This window comes from Mustela putorius, unplaced genomic scaffold (assembly GCF_011764305.1).
Source record: "Mustela putorius furo isolate JIRA1106 unplaced genomic scaffold, ASM1176430v1.1 tig00003909_pilon_pilon_pilon, whole genome shotgun sequence".
Lineage (NCBI taxonomy): Eukaryota > Metazoa > Chordata > Mammalia > Carnivora > Mustelidae > Mustela > Mustela putorius.
The window spans coordinates 20,108,604-20,127,290 of NW_025422057.1; positions in this window are offsets into that span (position 1 = coordinate 20,108,604).

The window sequence follows — 18,687 nt, forward strand, 5'->3', positions numbered from 1 at the left end:
ACAGGTACTTTTGCAGTGCTTCCTGGAGAAGTGATTATTTTTAATGCATCCATACCCTTTGCCTTGTTCAATTAGTAGCTCTTTGAATTATTGATTTTACGGTTTAATTTGCAGTGGTGTCATTGGGCCAGCTTTACGGGCATGCACCTGTGCAGTTACTTAGAAGGGCTCAGTACTTGGCTTAAGACTCTGCAGTTGCTGTCTTGACATTCTGGACACGTTTTGAACAAGCTCTGAATTTTCATTTTGCTTTGGGTTGCACAGATAATGTAGCCAGTCCTCAGTGTCATTGAGCTGGAGGGATATTCGATTGGGCCAGTCAGAGAGAAATAATGAAATGAGCACAGTGTTTGGTCACTGGTTAGCTGTGCTACCTGCAGTAAGTTTGGCTTTTGGTTTTCCCAGTAGGAAATAAATAAATAAAGTAACTATCTCTACTTATTCCCTAATTCTTATGATGCTTAAAAAGAAATGGTACTTGTGAATGGTACTTTTGCAAGCTCTTATATATTATATTATATGCCATAACCTATATATAAAGACATAGGTTATGGCATATAATATAATATATAAGAGCTTGCAAAAGTACCATTCACAAGTACCATTTCTTTTTAAGCATCATAAGAATTAGGGAATAAGTAGAGATAGTTACTTATCTCTTATATATATATATATACTTATATATATACTCTTATATATATATATATATATATATACTTATATATATACTCTTATATATATATATATATACTTATCTCATATATATATATATATACTTATATATATATATATATATAAAGACATAGGTTATGGCATGACTTTGGGAAAAGTTGATTAACATTAAAGTATACATAGCTGGGAAGTATCTGTTGTAGAGCAAGTTGTTTCACTCTAGGTTTCCTGCTAGGAATTATCATCTACTGAACTTTCTTAATACCTGTATTTTTTGCATATTATGTATTGTGTATATGAGTAATATAGTGACTATTGTTTTAGTTAAGTTCTCCTCCTTGGCTGTACAGTGGATCACCTGACATCCTAAAGAAAAAGGTATCAAAGGCCAGACTTCAACTGAATAAGAATCTGAAGAGGAACCCAGGATTTTGCATTTATTTTATCCCCCCCCCTTTTTTTTAGTGGAAGGAACATGAACTTTGGTATTGGATAGACTTGGTTCTACCTGTTTTTCTAACTGTGAAAATGGGGAAAACATAAGACAGAACTTACAGAATTGTGGCAAGGCTGCAAAAACTCCTTTGTAAAGTGCTCAGTCTTGTAGGACCTCAATAGGTGGAAATTATCATTATTAATTTTTCATTTTTTTACTGTGTACTCTTGTTTTATGAATGGTGTGTGTGTGTGTGTGTGTGTGTGTGTGTGTGTGTATCCACAACTGGATTGTAAAGTCTTTGAAGCCATAAACTGTGGTTTACTCTTCTCTTTGATTCCCTGTAGCTTCCAGTACAGTGTGGAACATTTAACAAATGGGTTCATAAAAAACATTTTTTGATTGATTTTTTTTTGACAGATAAAATTAAAAATCAACTCAGCTCTGTCAAATGCATTTAAAAACACCACAATTACATTCTGGCAGACTCACCAAAGATTTCAATAAGAGGCCGAGAACATTTGTTCATCTGTGTCTAGGTGGTGGAGACATTTTAAAAATAATCAGTCTGCAGAGCACACTTGTTTAGATATTCCATTTGGAGGACGGCCACGTTTGTTCTGAGTCATTCTGCGCTGCTTTACAGGACTTGCAACAAGAAAGCTGTGCATCAGTTCTGAGGATAGTGCCTGGGTATAATTTTTGAAAGGACAAATGCAGGTGCCGTGTTTTATAAACTGAAAGTATTGGGGTAGAGCTGTGACAGAAAGTATTGCTGAGGAGAGAAGAGGAATGGGGTAGAGCTGAGAAACCAGCAGTCATTCAATAGTATCAGAATAACAAGGAATAGGAGTGGAGACGGTGGTGTCTAACAGGCAATACGGAATCTTACCTCTCTGGAAATCCCAGTAAGAATGGTCTTGTCTGGGGCACCTGGGTGGCTCAGTGGGTTAAAGCCTCTGCCTTCTGCTTGGGTCATGATCCCAGGATCCAGCCCCGCATCGGGCTCTCTGCTCTGCCTGGAGCCTGCCTCTCCCTCTCTCTCTGCCTGCCTCTCTACCTACTTGTGATCTCTGTCAAATAAATAAATAAAATCTTAAAAAAAAAAAAAGGAATGGTCTGGTCTTAGTTAAGGGTCCACTGGTCTAGAGCAGGAGAGTAAGAGGTAAGGATAAAAATACACAAGACTTTTCTGCTCTAAGTCTGGATTTATCTTAGAAATAAAGCAGAACTGAATCTATAGTTGGCAGTTTTAGATGGGCAGTAACTGGCAGTAACAGTTTTATAACAAATGTTCCTCTGATTCTTACTTTTCTTTTTAAACAAGGGATATTGAAAGCTTTCGCTTGTTTATTTGGCTTTGTTTTATTCTGCATCTAAACTTGTCTTTATAGTTTCCCAAATTCATCGTTTTTCCATATTTGGTTATAAGATTTGGGAGCAATGGTTTCAAGGGAAGAAAAAAGAAAAATTTGGGGAATTTAGCATAATTAGATGACTATCATATGATAGGAGATGAAATAATAAAAGTTAATAATGATTAGCACTTACTAAATACTTTAATATGACAAGCACTGTGCTAAAGCCTATAAATCAGTTATCATAATTAATCCGTTTGCAAGCTTATGAGGTTTTGGTATAGAAATTCCTATTTCCACAAGAAGGAACTGAGACCCAGAGAAGTTAAATGATTTTGCCTACTATGTATAAGGTATCACTAATCAATTCCTGTTGTTTTGGTTTTGTTTTTATGTAAATGAATTGATCAGTGAAGCTATTTGGGCTTGGATTTTCTTAGTGGAAAACTTTTTAACCTATGAATCAAATTATTGAATAGTGCTAGGGCTATTAACATTTGCTACTTTGTTTTGTGTGTGTGTGTGTGTGTTTTTTTTGTAATTTGTGTAGTTCAAGGAATTTTCCATTTCATCTAAGTTGTCAAATTAGTAAGAAAATTTGTTCATATTACCTGTAGGATCTATAGTGATATTCCCCTTTCATTCCTGATCCTGATGACTTGTTCCTCCCTCCTTTTTAAAAATATTTTTTAAATTTTTTATTAATGTATAATGTATTATTGGCCCCAGGGGTACAGGTCTGTGAATCGCCAGGTTTACACACTTCATAGCACTCACCATAGCACATACCGTCCCCAATGTCCATAACCCCATCACCCTCTCCCGACCCTCCTCCCCCACAGCAACCCTCAGTTTGTTTTGTGAGATTAAGAGTCTCTTATGGTTTGTCTCCCTCCTGATCCCATCTTGTATCATTTATTCCTTTCCTACCCCCCAAACCCCCATGTTGCCCCGCTTTTTAAAAATCAGTTTACTTAGAAATTTATCAGCTTTTTGGTCTTTTAAAGGAACCAGCGTTTGGATTCATCGATTTTTTCCGTTTTTCATTTTATTGATTTCACTCTTATCTTTATTGACTTCTCTTAACTTTTGACTTAATTTGTTCGTCTTCTTCTTAGCTTCTTAAGATATCAGAACATTGACTTTAGAAGTTTCTTCTTTTCTAATATGAACATTACAGCTGTACATTTTTTTCTAACCATGGCATGAGTTACAACCCATAAATTTTGATAATTGGGTTTTCACTATCATTTCATTCAAAACATTTTCTAATTCCTTCGTGATTTTTTCTTTGACCCCTGCGTAGTTTGGAAGTATTATTTAATTCTTGTTATTTACATTTTTGTTGTGATCAGAGAACATCCTTCTTTCATACTTTTCTGGGGCTTAAATTTACAAATAACTACTAACAAAACCCATTTCACCCAGGACACTTCATGTTTATGTTTTCTTGGCACCCCATCCATTTAGTGTCCTTTTCCTCATTCAACAGTATCCATCCCCACGTGGAGATAAAATATAAGCCTCAAACTGTACATTATCCCCCACAATTCCAAAAAGTCCAAAGCAAACACGATACTTCCAGAAACAGATTTGGCTAAAAAGGGAAAGTCATCAAAACTTTACAAACTTTGGTTTCCTTATTTAAAAATGGAATAATAATTACTGCTTTGTAGTATTTTCTGAGGAATAAAGAAAAAATGCTTCTGTCTTTGTCTCTACCTATATAAATGAGTATAATCATTTCTTAATAAAATGTGGTCAATATCATCAATATTTGAGTGATTTTTCTGCCCCAGAAACTATGCCCACACTTGTCTATACTACCTTGTTTCTCTTCCTCAGTCTAATTACCTCCATTTTATAGATGAGGAAACTGGGTATTCACAGAAATTGTACCTGTTCAAGGCTATATATTGAGTAAATAACAGAAGTTAATTATAGGATCTGTCTCATTTCAAAACCTATCATTCATTTTTGGTTTATTTGTCATATGTTACACTACATCAAAAATAAAATTAAAAAGTCAAATTAAAAAGTCATACCATATTTATAATAACTCACATTTTGCCTGCTTTATAAACAGAAATTTGGTATATGGTATAAATTTGAATAAACAGGAAAAACTAGGTAAGAATTTGGCATTTGAAAAGATTTAACTCAGTCTCCAAATATGACAACACACATATACTCGCTCACACACATATACAGAAAATACACAAATTCAGAAAGACTAAACTTTCCAACAGGTTTTGTAAAGGAAGAATCTACTATTTCCTTCTCTTCCAACCTTTCTTTCATGATGCTGTGGAAATGCTGATGACTCTTGGATCCTTTTGTTGCCTTGTCACTGACTGTCTAAACCATTTGAAATTATTTTCCCACCTTTTTGCCATAGGTGGCTGTATTCCTCCAGAAGCTGAACCCTTCCTCTCCAAACTTCTTAAACTCTTGAGAGTAGGGGTGCCGACTTTTCATTTTTATATCTTTAGTACGTGTCATAGCACTCGAGTAGATAGGTGTCAAACGTGTACTGACTGAAAGCTAGTTGCCTGAGGATTTCTGTGGACTCAGGAGTCTTTAAATTTCCAATGATAATCTCCTCTTTTTCTCCATTAATTTCTAAAAGGCCCCACAAACATTTGGCTGATATGAAGGATAGCCTGCATATCCCTGTAATATTTGCTAACTAGCTCAAAGGGCTTATGAAACCTCCTTGGACAGTCATTTCAATATTTTTTCATTCTAAATGCTTTCTTATTTCCGGTCTGAAGTTCCTTCCCTTTTTCTGGCTTTTATTGTAGCCATTTGCTTCTTTCTACATCATGATGGTTTCATGGGAATATACTTCATTTCAGGACTTTTTGTTCTTCCCTATCCTACCTTCTTAAGAGTGGCATTATGGGAACCTCTGATGAGTAGGTTTGGGTGATAGCAGGAACTAAGTTTTATGTAGAAGGGAAACATTTGCCTCTAGAGGGCTAGCTGAAACATACCAGCTTGAGGCATTGTCCGCAACTGCTGTCGTATCACTGGACTAGTAGACTTGCAGCTCAGTCCACTCTCTCATGCATACGTAGGCTTGCTGTCGCTCTCCATCCTGAAGTTTGTCACAGGAGGGAAATAATAACAGAGAGCAGGAAGAAACCAGCAAGGTTATTAAGCATCCCCCCCAACACACTTTAATTTTTACAAGATACACTGTCTTTTAACTTGCATAAATAAGGAGATTTCACCTAAAACTACTCCCACCCCATCAACCTATTCTCATTCTCCCTGCATTTCCCCATCAGAACATTTTCTGCATGGTCATTTACTGACTCTTTTCTCACTCTTGCCTATAGGTGAATGCGGATGAGAATATTTATGCTGATAAGACAATGACTTTATGAATGTGATTTGTCACCAAGGGCTTCATAACATTTCATTATGACTGTGGAGATTCACTGACTATTGTCTCTCTGCTGTGATTTCTGTTCATAAAATAAAAGCCATGCTGTTATCATCCGAATAAAATGATACATATGTAATGATCTTGAAAGGCCTTGAAGGTGAACAGCCTTTGGAGAAAGGTAAAAATTCAATTTGATTGGTAGGTTTGTGCTGCTTCTCTAAAGTTTGTGTTCTACTGCCTTGCTTACCTGTTTTTGTTAACCAAAAGAAATCCGAAGAGGATTTTTGCTTTTATACCAAAAAAAAAAAAAAAAAAGATGAAAAGCAAAAATAGCATTCAGGGATTGTTTTGCAGGAAGCCTTTACGGAGGCCGTATACTGTGAGCCAAGAGTGGCCCCACCAACTCCCTCCCTAGGAGCCACACTCAGCATCTCAACATCAAACTGCCAGAGCTCCAGACTGTGTAGTTTCTGTGCTTTATCTCAATTTATTTTGTGCATCCATTAGCAGGATGTGTTCTAAGGTATGAGAAAAGCCTAAGAGAAGTTATTTTTTGGGTTGGGGAGCACTCAAAAAATTTCCATATGAAGTAATGGTAATTGTTCTTCTCTTTAAGCTATTTTGAAAGGTTTAAGAAAGTTTTCCTAGGGAAGCTCCATTTTTAGATAATGGGGGAAACCTATAATATGGAATATTAAATATATGGTTATCAAATATGGAAAAAAGAAAATTCTTTTGGTCCAAGAGAGACACTGGAGACAGCTTGTTTAAAAAGGCAGGTCACATATTGTACTGCAAGCTCCTGCTAACAAGGTTAGAGCTAATAGATTATTGATCCGTTTAATGTTTAGTAGCAAGCTAATTTTTTTCATCAGCTATGCGATTGGGCATTTGTCTGTTGGAGAGGCCAATTCAATCAACATCTTTCATTGGATATTACTTTCTAATGTCGGGTAGCATATGCCTTGGCTGCACTAATCCCTGTTTATTGCTACAGTCACCCTGGGGCATTGGTATTCCTGCCATTGTGAGCACTCTCTTTTCTGAGGTTTACTTTTCTTTGTCCCTCTGGAGACTGGTAAGTCCTTTCGAGTGTAGAAAAGCTTGGGCTGCAGGCACTGAGATAAGGGTAGAATCTGATTGTATCATCCGCTGCGAACACCTGCTCCACTTGTCTAAGGTTCCTATTCTGTGGGATTTTATTCAATATTGTGACGAGGAACTTGAAATAACACAAGCAAGTTATCTCTGTGTTGTCCAAGAATTTCTAATCTTTGAATAATAACAAAAGGAAAATTGTGATAGTATTTAAGTCTTGCAGTCCCTGTGTTTTGAAGAAGATATGAGATTTGAGAAAGAACAGACATTAAACTCTGAATTGCATGTGGGGTGTGTGTGTGTGTTTAATTTTCCAAACTTTAGTGGAATTGGAACCATGTGATCCCCCCCCACCCCGAATTTCTATAATAGGGGACTGAAAAAGCTTTTTGTAGTCTGCTTCATCTCCTGTGGAGATGCAGCATATGCACTTGTGAGGCAGGAAAGAGTAGAGTTTGAGAGTATAAACCCAGCAGCCAGGAGGCCTGGGTTCAAATCCCACCTCTTCCCTAACTAGCTGTGATGCCTTGGAAAAGGCATCCGACAAGAGCACAGAGATGAAAATATGGGTAACAGGACTTCCTTCATGGAATTTTCAGAGAAAATTTTCAGAGAGGTAAGATATGTAAAATGATAAAAGCAATGCCTAAATACCTAGGAAAATGCCTGGTTTTGCTTCTAAGGACTACATGTTTTCATTCTTTTTTTTTTTTTTAATTTTTAAATTTTTTAATCAACATATAACGTATTATTAGCCCCAGAGGTACAGGTCTGTGAATCACCAGGTTTATACTTCACAGCATTCACCATAGCACATACCTTCCCCAATGTCATTAACCCAACCACCCTCTCCCTAACCCCCCCAATCCTCATTTTGTTTTGTGAGATTGAGAGTCTCTTATGGTTTGTCAAATGTTTTCATTCTTTCCAGCCTAATATTATTCTTTAAAAAATTGATAAACTTTATTTTTTAGAACAATTATAGTTTCACAGCAAAATCGAATAAAAATTATAGAGAGTTTCATATACCTTCTGTCTCCAAACATGCACAACCTTCCCCTACTGACTTCCGGAGCCCCAGTGACACATTTGTTACAATCGATGAATTTACATCGACACATTGTTATTTCCCCAAAGACATTTACTTCTCTTTAAATGATTTTTATCTTTTTCTTGTTCTGCATGTAGGGACCAAAGGCAGGCTGTCCCCGAAAGTGCCGTGTTGGCATGTTGATTATTTTAAATGAAAGTTACTTAAACAGCTAGTAGAAGGATACTCAGACACTCCTTTGTGTCTCTAAAAGCAAGAAACAAATTTTTATATAAAAATACCTTCCCTGGGGCGCCTGCGTGGCTCAGTGGGTTAAGCCACTGCCTTCGGCTCAGGTCGTGATCTCAGGGTCCTGGGATCGAGTCCCACATCGGGCTCTCTGCTCAGCGGGGAACCTGCTTCCTCCTCTCTCTCTCTGCCTGCCTCTCTGCCTACTTGTGATCTTTGTCAAATAAATAAATTCTTAAAGAAAAAAAAAATACCTTCCCTGCACTAAGAAGTAAAAAGACATCCTTATCACCTTATCCCCAACAGACTTTAAAGCTAAGAACACTGTAGATACAAATGTTGTTACTTTTTCCTCATCTATTACCTTAGCCTCAGTTCTGCTTAGAGTCACCTTCGAATTAAAGCTTCTAAACACCTGTTTTCTTTTTCTTTCTTTCTTTCTTTCTTTTTTTTTTTTTGTTTTTGAATTTATTTATTTGAGAGAGAGAGAGAGACAACAAGTAAGGGGAGCTTCAGAGACAGAAGGAGAAGCTGGGGCTCGATCCCAGGATCATGACTTGAGTGGAAGGCAGATGTTTAACCAACTGAGCCACCCAGGTACCCCTAAACACCTGTTTTCTTTATCCTGTGAATTCCTCACAAATTTATTTTCTCTGTCTAAAATGTGTAAAAACCATTTGCCATGGTATTTCTTTAAGTCTCAATTTCATTACTGGGCCTCTGTGTGCATGTAGTAAAACTTCAGGTCCGCCACTCCCCGCCCCATCTTTCTCATGTAAATTTAATTCTTTTTAAAAATTTTTTTTAATTTATTTTTTTAAATAAACATGTATTTTTATCCCCAGGGGTACAGGTCTGTGAATCACCAGGTTTACACACTTCACAGCACTCACCAAAGCACATACCCTCCCCAATGTCCATAATCCCACCCCCTTCTCCCAAACCCCCTCCCCCCAGCAACCCTCAGTTTGTTTTGTGAGATTAAGAGTCACTTATGGTTTGTCTCCCTCCCAATCCCATCTTGTTTCATTTATTCTTCTTCTACCCACTTAAGCCCCCATGTTGCATCACCACTTCCTCATATCAGGGAGATCATATGATAATTGTCTTTCTCTGCTTGACTTATTTCGCTAAGCATGATACGCTCTAGTTCCATCCATGTTGTCGCAAATGGCAAGATTTCACTTCTTTTGATGGCTGCATAGTATTCCATTGTGTATATATACCACATCTTCTTGATCCATTCATCTGTTGATGGACATCTAGGTTCTTTCCATAGTTTGGCTATTGTGGACATTGCTGCTATAAACATTCGGGTGCACGTTCCCCTTTGGATCACTATGTTTGTATCTTTAAGGTAAATACCCAGTAGTGCAATTGCTGGGTCATAGGGCAGTTCTATTTTCCACATTTTGAGGAACCTCCATGCTGTTTTCCAGAGTGGATGCACCAGCTTGCATTCCCACCAACAGTGTAGGAGGGTTCCCCTTTCTCCGCATCCTCGCCAGCATCTGTCATTTCCTGACTTGTTTATTTTAGCCATTCTGACTGGTGTGAGGTGATATCTCATTGTGGTTTTGATTTATATTTCCCTGATGCCGAGTGATGTGGAGCACTTTTTCATGTGTCTGTTGGCCATCTGGATGTCTTCCTTGCAGAAATGTCTGTTCATGTCCTCTGCCCATTTCTTGATTGGATTATTTGTTCTTTGGGTGTTGAGTTTGCTAAGTTCTTTATAGATTTTGGACGCTAGTCCTTTATCTGATATGTCATTTGCAAATATCTTCTCCTATTCTGTCAGCTGTCTTTTGATTTTGTTAACTGTTTCCTTTGATGTGCAAAAGCTTTTGATCTTGATGAAATCCCAATAGTTCATTTTTGCCCTTGCTTCCCTTGCCTTTGGCGATGTTCCTAGGAAGAAGTTGCTGCGGCTGAGGTCGAAGAGGTTGCTGCCTGTGTTCTCCTCAAGGATTTTGATGAATTCCTTTCGCACATTGAGGTCCTTCATCCATTTTGAGTCTATTTTCGTGTGTGGTGTAAGGAAATCGTCCAATTTCATTTTTCTGCATGTTCTGTCCAATTTTCCCAACACCATTTATTGAAGAGGCTGTCTTTCTTCCATTGGACATTCTTTCCTGCTTTGTCAAAGATTAGTTGACTGTAGAGTTGAGGGTCTATTTCTGGGCTCTCTATTCTGTTCCATTAATCTATGTGTCTGTTTTTGTGCCAGTACCGTGCTGTCTTGATGATGACAGCTTTGTAATAGAGCTTGAAGTCCGGAATTGTGATGCCACCAACTTTGGCTTTCTTTTTCAATATCCCTTTGGCTATTCGAGGTCTTTTCTGGTTCCATATAAATTTTAGAATTATTTGTTCCATTTCTTTGAAAAAGATGGATGGTACTTTGATAGGAATTGCATGAAATGTGTAGATTGCTTTAGGTAGCATAGACATTTTCACAATATTTATTCTTCCAATCCAGGAGCATGGAACATTTTCCCATTTCTTTGTGTCTTCCTCAATTTCTTTCATGAGTACTTTATAGTTCTCGGAGTATAGATTCTGTGTCTCTTTGGTTAGGTTTATTCCTAGGTATCTTATGGTTTGGGGTGCAATTGTAAATGGGATGGACTCCTTAATTTCTCTTTCTTCTGTCTTGCTGTTGGTATAGAGAAATGCAACTGATTTCTGTGCATTGATTTTATATCCTGACACTTTACTGAATTCCTGTATAAGTTCTAGCAGTTTTGGAGTGGAGTCTTTTGGGTTTTCCACATATAGTATCATATCATCTGAGAAGAGTGATAATTTGACTTCTTCTTTGCCGATTTGGATGCCTTTAATTTCCTTTTGTTGTCTGATTGCTGAGGCTAGGACTTCTAGTACTATGTTGAATAGCAGTGGTGATAATGGACATCCCTGCCGTGTTCCTGACCTTAGCAGAAAAGCTTTCAGTTTTTCTCCATTGAGAATGATATTTGCGGTGGGTTTTTCATAGATGGCTTTGATGATATTGAGGTATGTGCCCTCTATCCCTACACTTTGAAGAGTTTTGATCAGGAAGGGATGCTGTACTTTGTCAAATGCTTTTTCAGCATCTATTGAGAGTATCATATGGTTCTTGTTCTTTCTTTTATTGATGTGTTGTATCACATTGACTGATTTGCGGATGTTGAACCAACCTTGCAGCCCTGGAATAAATCCCAGTTGGTCGTGGTGAATAATCCTTTTAATGAACTGTTGAATCCTATTGGCTAGTATTTTGTTGAGTATTTTCGCATCTATGTTCATCAAGGATGTTGGTCTATAGCTCTCTTTTTTGATGGGATCCTTGTCTGGTTTTGGGATCAAGGTGATGCTGGCCTCATAAAATGAGTTTGGAAGTTTTCCTTCCATTTCTATTTTTTGGAACAGTTTCAGGAGAATAGGAATTATAAATTTAATTCTTAATCCAGCTGGAAGACCTTGAAGGCTAAAGGAAGCATTTTTTCTTCCCATCACAAACTTACAGTTTTCTTGCCTGATTTCAGTGAATGTCGGGAACAGGTGATTGTTGCCTTAATAATTTAGCAGAAAACAATAAATACAGAGTTCCTGGTGGAGACTGTCTCTTCAGTTTCTATAATAGGTAGGTGTGCATTGTTTATATTCATTCAGTATTTACATATTTATTCATTTACCTAACATTTAATGGATTTCTTCTGTGTGCAAGTACAGTTTTAGGTTTGTGGATATAAAAGGGAATGACACAACCTTTAAATTCAAAGGGTTTAGAATCTAGCTGGAGAGATAATGGCTTGTATGTTACACTCAGAAGAGGCTTTGTGGACAAAGAAGGTCACATTAATGTTTAATGTAGAGATCGCAATGATGGTTAGCACCCCTTTCTTGCTAGCCTCCTACCCTTATTCTCTGGCACTAAAAATGTCCTCAGCTAATTAAATTAATCAGGTATTTTACTTTTTAAAGATTTACTTATTTATTATTTATTTATTTATTTGAGAGGGGGAGAGAGGGCACAACAGGGGTAGGGGGAGGGATGGAAGATGACTTTTTTTTTTTTTAATTCAAGTTAGCTAATGCATAGTGTATTATTAGTTTCAGGGGTAGAATTTAGTAATTCCTCAGTTCCATATAACAACCAGTGCTTCTTTCATCAAGTGCCCTCCTTAATGCCCATCACCCAGTTACCCCATCCCCCCCCCTCTAGTAACCCTCAGTTTGTTTCCTAGAGTTAAGAGTCTCTTATGGTTTGTCTCCCTCTCTGTTTTTGTCTTATTTTGTTTTTTCTTTCCATTCCCCTGTGTTCGTTTTTTAAATTCCATGTATTAATGAAGTCATATGGTATTTGTTTTTCTCTGATTGACTCACTTAGCATAATACCCTCTAGTTCCATCCACATCATTGCAAATAGCAAGATTTCATTCTTTCTGATGGCTGAGTAATATGACTTTATATATTACTAATATATAATAAAAATACTTTATATATTACTAATATTAATTACTAATATTACTAATATATATTACGAATATTACTTTATATATGTAAATCCATTTTATATAAATATATGCAAAATTTTATATATATATATATATATATATATATATATATACACCACATCTTCTTTATCAATATATCTGTTGGTGGACATCTGGACTCCTTCCGTATTTTGGCTATTGTGGACATTACTGCTATAAACATTGAGGTGCATGTCCCCCTTCAAATCAGTATTTATATATCCTCTGGATAAGTAATGTAATTTCTGGGTTGTAGGATGGTTCTATTTTTAACTTTCTGAGGAATCTCCATACTGTTTTCCAGAGTGTCTACACTGGGAGAGAGTCTTTTTTTTTTTTTTTTTTAAGATTTATGTATTTATTTGAGAGAGAAAGTGCAAGAGTGGAGGGAGGGGCAGAGGGAGAGGAAGAGAGAGAATCTCAAGCAGATTCCCTGCTAAGCACAGAGCTTGACATGGTACTTGATCCCATAACCCATGAGATCATAACCTGAGCTGAAACCAAGAGTCAGATGCTCGATTAGCTGAACCACTCAGGTACCCTGACTGCGAGAGAGAGAGTCTTAAGCAGACTCTGTGCTGAACATGGAGCCCTCCTTGAGGCTCAATTTCATGATCCTAAAATTACAACCTGAACCAAAACCAAGATTTGGATGCTTAATTGGCTGGGCCACCTAGTCACCCCTCCTTGGTTAATTTTAGAAGTCCAAATGGGATCTATCATATGTGCATCTACAATTTTTTTGTATTTCTAAGTACTCTCTCTACTGAACCAGAACACTAATTCAGACACATTTTTGTTTTATACAAACAATTTATGCTCAGAATGTAGGACAGATTATTTGTGTATAGTGATGTCTATGATGGATGCTATCTAACCTATATATTTGTCCGAATTTCTTTCCTCCCAAATTTGTTTTTTTTTCCCTCATGTGTCTGCTAAAGACCTGAGCATGGCAGCGTCTGTTTATCTTACTCAGAGGGTGGTACTTTCCGGAGTTTTGAGAAAACAAGAGTATGAAATCAGTAGAAGTCCACGGAATGGAAGGAAGAAGTCTATGGAATCAAGGCAACCCAGATGATCTTCCCTCAGGGTGATGGCACCAAATGTTAAATAACAAATATGTCAAGACAAATGCTTTGACCATTGTTGGCACTGATCCAGTCCTGAAGTATCTGGGTATATGGGAGACCCTGTATTAGGCCACAGTATTTTTAAATGGTGCCATCTAAGTCTTCCTTTCCCTGTGACTTCATTGTCCCTGCAGTAGTGCAAGAGTTAGGATATGATTTATGACCCTGGATCTTAGACTGATTAATTTGACATTTGGTTGCCATCCTATAGAAAGAACATAACACATAGATGTTTCCTTCCTGCTCAAGGATCTGTAGTCTTTTCCACAGATGAGACTCAAGAAGATGTGTATGTGTGTGATTCAAGATATCCTCACCCGCCTTGACAGAGCCCATGCAATTCCCTTCCATGTTCTTCAGACTCTTCTTTATTTTCATAGTCTCCCTCTGGGATAAAGCATATTTTACCAAATGCCAGATGAGTTGGGGCTTTAAAAAGCCCATGATGTAACCTTAGCTTTCACCTTTTTATTATGTAGGACCAGCAAGCAACTTTCCCCCCGTGGATGGCGGTCCCAAGATACTGCTTTCATTTACATCTTTAATGGAAGATGAATGAGTAGGCAGACTAGTCATTACTGCCATTAGGAAATAGGCTTTCAAGCTAAAAATAAGGGAGTAGGGCTAATAGAACTGTGCATTTTTCTGGCTATCCACTTCAGAGTATTCTGGATAAAGCCATGCAGACATTACTTTATGGAACAATTTCACATTATCTCTAGGACTGGATCAGGTGATCAGTCTGTAATGGGCCCTTTTTTCCCCTTTGCATTCCACTTCAAAAATCCTATTGTGATGGAAATGGCCTGGCCAAATCCACTTCAATTGCACCCAGACTTCAGAAGTCATTTTCTAACTGCGTTTAATACAGCTCTTTGAAAGTATAACCTCCAGATAAATTTCTCCATCTGTTCTATTTCCCTTATAGAAATAGTAATTATTAATAAGAAAGATAATTATTTCAATATATTCCTTATCACTTGACATTATGAAATCATACCTACCTTAGATGTTTCAAATACATTGTGCCTATTCCCATAATTACAAATTCACTTCTCTTTTCTTCCTGCTAAGAAAAAAATCTTCTGGAGAGCCCTTATTGATGGCTTACCATCAAATGTGCAGATAATATGCTTAAAGAACATTAAAACATCTCTAGTATGGTGACAGTTTGTTTCCTTATCAGTACATATGATGGAAAACTTGAACAGCAGATGTGCTTAATGCTTTCCATGAAGAATGAAATTCCACCTCATGTATTTCAAACTGTAGTGTAACATGTATATTTCCTAGGAAGGATGGACAGGACAGCAATTGTTTAGAAGGCCAAGATCAGTAAGACATGAGGGATTAGGTCATCAACTCTTTGGAAACTATTATTATTATTTTTCGAATTGGCAGAAGACCAAGATCCCACTCTTTTTCTAAAATTAATATGTCATTTTTGTAAAATAATGTAAAATATTTTTGTAAAGTAAATTAATTTTCTAAAATTAATATGTCATTTTTGAAAATATCATCTAACGGCTAAATCCACGAAGGATATGTGGGACTGTTGATTTTGGATAAAACTATATCTCTTTGACCATCGGGGTCACCATGTCAAAGTTTTAGTGGCCTACAGATGTGTTAAGCTAGGTAATGAGTTCTTTGGAGTCCTTGAGGCAACAGACCGTAGCTCTGACTCTTTCTCAACTTCGCATGATTTCCATTATGGTTGGCAACATATGTTGGCAACAACCAAACTAGCCTAGTACCATGTAGAGTAGCTTAGAGTACTTTCTTTTGAAGAGCAAGGTAACCCTTCTGCACAGAATGAGAGTAGGACAAATAGTACCGTGTTCCATCTATTTGATAAAAGCAATACTGGAGTCCTGGGAATATTTAGCAAACTTTGATTGTGATTATTCTTGAAACTGTGGTTTGATTATCTCTGCTGCTTTTATTTGATGAGAGAATTTTGTTACACTATGCAATATTGCTGCTGATGAATGTGTTTTTGATGAATAATGCTAAATAAGAAGAGGACTTACCCTCCATTAAGAAATTATTTAAGGCCTAGGCTCATACTTTGTTAATTAAAACTTATACCAAAAATGCATAATAGGGGCAATTTCTTCATTGCATTTGCCGATGACTCTGTGAATGTCTGTTGATACCCAGGGGTTGGATTATTCTAGTTAATTATTGCGATTTTATGCTAACATAACACCTTCTATCCCAAGGAGTTACTAAGCATGGTAAAAACTTTAGCCCTATCAGTGTTTATGAATCTCTTTACTTGTTAAATGAAAAGGCAGCTTGAGATAAATTACCCTGGGTAATTTTAATCAAGAGCTTAATTTTAATGATCACCTGCTGCACAAATAAAATAAGAAAAGCAATGAAATCATCATTATCAAGGTAAGTCATATGTGTCTCTGAGGGATGCTATTTTTAGCAATTTCATTAAGAATTTCTGTAAATTCTGAATGAAATAACAGGATGGTAGAACAAAACTACAGAGATAGCATAAATATGTAATTAAGTAGTAGGAAGCATCTTACTTTGTGCTTGTTGACAATTGCTTTGGGATTGTCCTTTTGTTGTTTAATATGTATGTATCTGGTTCTACAACCAGGTTGAATATTTCTGTAAGGCAGTGTCCACACTGTCCCAATGATTTGAATTTCTCCATGAATGACCAGAACCTAATACAAATTCAAAACTAGCTCTTCCCTAACACTTAAGATGTGAGACAAAATTAGTTTGGACAAGTGAGAAGGGTCAGAAAGGAATAATATATGAAAAAATATGATGATTAATTGGGATATTCCCTCCCAGAAAAACTGATTTTGGCTTTCTGCAGAAGCATAGGAAAGCATAGGTTTCCATCTTTTTAGGACAAAGGAAATAATGCATTTTAAAGACATATTTCCTTATATTTTCCTCCTTGCATTGTTTTTTTGGGATGTCAGGTATGCTGAGTTTCGTGGCAATGCCATTAAACAAAGTAAATTGAGCTGTTTCTTGCTACCAGGCAGGGTCTTCTCCATTTATATTCTACACAGTTGTACTGATTTCATTCCTTCCTTCCTTCCAAATCCTTCCTCCCACCTTCCTTTCCTCTCTTCCTGCCTTCCCTGGTCTCTATTTCTCTCTTTATTAGTAGCACAAAGCAACATGTCTTTCTTCATGATATGAAAATTTTCTGATACTATTAAAATGAAAGAATTTATTAAACCAAGTTCCAGTGATTAGCTGAAGAGTGTTCAAAAGAGAGTATTGTAGCTTCCTCATTTATCATTTTCACAAATGTTTCATGGCACCTGCTATGCATAAATGTGACCTTGCCTTGACTTCTTGAACCTAGTGACCTAAGAATCCATAGTTTTTGCAGCCTGTAGGATGAGAGCAAAACAAAATCTAGTCTTCCAGGTCCTCTAAGATTGGCAGTTTCTTAAATCTCTTCCTCATAATGGAGCGACATTTCCCAGTAATGTGAAAGATACTACACTTGCAGTTCTTTCTGATTGTCTGCATTGACTCTATGTCAGACAATTAGTACAGGAAATTGGAGCATATAAAATGCCCACTTAACTGCTAATAAAGTATAGAGCTCCAGTTCTAGAGCGCACAAGGCGGACTTCACTCTTGGTAATTGTTCTCACCTTTGCCCGCAGGGTTCACTGCTGAGGGGCTTAAATACTCATCAACGGGGTTTCAAATCTTGGCATCACCAGTTACTACAGAGAACGGTGAGATAAACTGGTAGGAAAAGCTGTAAAAATTGGGGAGCAGGAGAGAAAAATTTATCCATCTTTTTTCATCACCACCACTCATACAGCTATGAAAAGTGAGCTAAATCTCCCTGTAGTAGAAACACTTAAATTCTTATAGTATAACTAGCGGTACTTGCTTATTTGTGCTTGACTGATCAGCCTATAAACACTGACTAAGTGCCAGGTATGTGTTAGGACTGGGAGCCATGAAAGATTTTGGGATTTTAGGTGGAAAATTCAGTTTCCTTCGTTTTCTTTATTAAAAAGAACAATAATCTTAAAATGAGGGATGCCTGGGTGGCTCAGTCATTAAGCATCTGTGTTCACCTCAGGTCATGATCCCAGGGTGCTGGGATTGAGCCGTACATTAGGCTCCCTGCTCGGAAGCCTGCTTCTTCCTCTCTCACTCCCCCTACTTGTGTTCCCTCTCTTGGTCTGTCTCTCCCTGTCAAATAAATTAAAAAAAAAAAAATCTTAAAAAAAAAATCTTAAAATGATGTAGTAGGTAGTAAATAAAAGATAAACTTAAAGCACTTATTTGAGTCTTCAAATGTTTAAGGATTATTAAGTATTGTTGTTATGGTTGTATTAACAAATGTTCACCTTATATTATCCTCATTGGTAAGGCAAAATTACAGAATTGAATAAATACTGGTCTTCAACCTTAAGAACTTCATTGTTTAATGAAAGTCACATGAAAATGAAATATTTCCATATAACAAGGGCCACAAAAGAAATGAATACATAGTTCTGTGAGAACATAGGAAAATATAGAAGCAGCTTTTATTGGCTTAGTTGGTAAACTGCAAGGATTTTGGTAGATCGGGGCATCCTTGTCTGATTCAGGAGACAGTGAGCTCTGTTTGGCTCAGAGTGGATTATTATGGGAAGCCTGAGACATGCATATAAGAAATAAGCTTGTCTGGGGCCACGACAAAGTTACAGAATACAGGACCAATGAAGTTCCTCCTCCAAATAAACTCCTCCATTCTATACAACTCAGTCTTAAGAACTGATCTGTTTCGTGATGTAGAAT